The sequence below is a fragment of the Podarcis melisellensis genome (assembly GCF_964234715.1).
Source record: "Podarcis melisellensis genome assembly, chromosome: 2".
In the NCBI taxonomy this organism is placed as follows: domain Eukaryota; kingdom Metazoa; phylum Chordata; class Lepidosauria; order Squamata; family Lacertidae; genus Podarcis; species Podarcis melisellensis.
Window position 1 is genome coordinate 62,397,604 of NC_138529.1, and position 2,045 is coordinate 62,399,648.

Below are 2,045 nucleotides of genomic sequence, written 5' to 3' on the forward strand. Positions count from 1 at the left end.
TCCAGTTTTTGGAGTATGTTGAAGTCTTTCAAGAGATCTGTTTGTCCGTCATGTCTCCTCATGGGTATATATGTTTTCTAGAGTTGCACGTTTTGTTTTTTAATAGCCTCATGGAATTCTGTAACATTTTATAATACTTTCTGAGGACTTCCCAACTATGTATTGATACTGTCATTAGCTCTGAAGCGAGTGCCTTCCATATGTGACTGGGAAACGACACCCTAAATCTTTACAGTGCATTATTTTTACAGTATGCACATATGCAGTATATGTAGTATGTTGTGATGATGTTACTCATCATTGGCTTTAAAATGCCATTCAAATAAGGGTGAAATGATTAAACCCTGGTTCTGATGATAACCTTTATCACTGTGATATATTCATGGTATTGCATAAGCTAAAACATCTGTTTCTGTTGAATGTATATACAGAATAAAATAAAATGCAGAAACATCATTGCAGCTGTTGGAGTTGCTGATGGTCTTGCGCACAATTTAATGAGAACAAGGCAATGTGCAAGGCATCTAGGTGAACAACTGGGATTCTCAGTTTAGAAGCACTCTGGCTGTGATGTAGGTAGGAATTGGGTCAGTGTTGTGGGCCACAATTTTAAATTGCGTTTAATCCAAACTTGCCTATTTCACACAAATATGATGGCACAGTTGTGGTGTGCTGCAGTTGAATTATGCAGTGTTTGCATTCTGCAATTGATAATGTGAAGAAATGCCAAACCTCAGAAGACTCTTAAGCCATTTCTGTTAAAAGTCAACCTTTTAGCTTTTTGTTAAACTGTTTCAAGCATCTCTGTAACTTAAAGGACTAGAATTTTTTAAATGGGAAATTAGGGTCTGTGTGATTTGAATAAACCCAAAAGTTTGTTTAGAGTATTTTATTGCTTAATAAATTGACTATAAAGTTCAAATAACTAACTTGTGGATACCATGGACTATCAAATGTGCCCAAACATCAGTTAAGGTAAGTAACTTGTTTTTTCAATGTGCTACACAAATGTGTGTGGGTTTCAGTGTTTCGAGCTGTTCTGCTGATACAGAATAGCTAATCCCAATTAGGCTTGAATTCATTAAACGAAGTAATACTTTTATAAATCTTCATGAGTCCACCTTGAAGCTGCAGTTGGGCTTTATTATTATGCTGTGAAAGGTCCTTTGGTCAGGAGTAGGGTGTGTGCTTGGCATACATCAGGTTCCAGGTTCAGTCCCCTGTATATCGGGTATGGCGGGGAAAGTGTCCTGTCTGAAACCCAACAGCCACTGCCATTCAGTTTTGATGATACGCTGGATGGACCAATAGTCCAACTTTACATTGTTTTGGGTTAACTAAATTTATTGAGCCACTTCCTCTGGCTTTGGAGATCTCTCATAAATAATAATAATAATAATAAATTTTATTTATATCCCGCCCTCCCCAGCCGAAGCCGGGCTCAGGGCGGCTAACAACACCAAAATAGTGTGACATTATAAAAACATTATAAAAATTAATTAAAATCAAGATTGATGGCAGCCATAAAGTTTTGTAAAGGTTGCCAGAGGAGGGAGTCAGGCTGCGCCCTAACCAAAGGCCTGGCGGAACAGCTCTGTCTTGCAGGCCCTACGGAAAGATGTCAAGTCCTGCAGGGCCCTTGTCTCTTGTGACAGAGCATTCCACCAGGTTGGAGCCGCAGCCGAAAAGGCCCTGGCTCTAGTTGAGGCCAGCCTAACCTCTCTGTGGCCTGGGACCTTCAAGATGTTTTTGTTTGAAGACCGTAGGTTCCTCTGTGGGGCATACCAGGAGAGGCGGTCCCGTAGGTACGAGGGTCCTAGGCCGTATAGGGCTTTGAAGGTTAAAACCAGCACCTTAAACCTGATCCTGTACTCCACCGGGAGCCAGTGCAGCTGGTATAGCACCGGATGAATGTGATCTCGCAGCGAAGACCCCGTAAGGAGTCTCGCTGCGGCATTCTGCACCCGCTGGAGTTTTTGGGTCAGTCTCAAGGGCAGCCCCACGTAGAGCAAGTTACAATAATCCAGTCTGGAGGTGACCGTCGC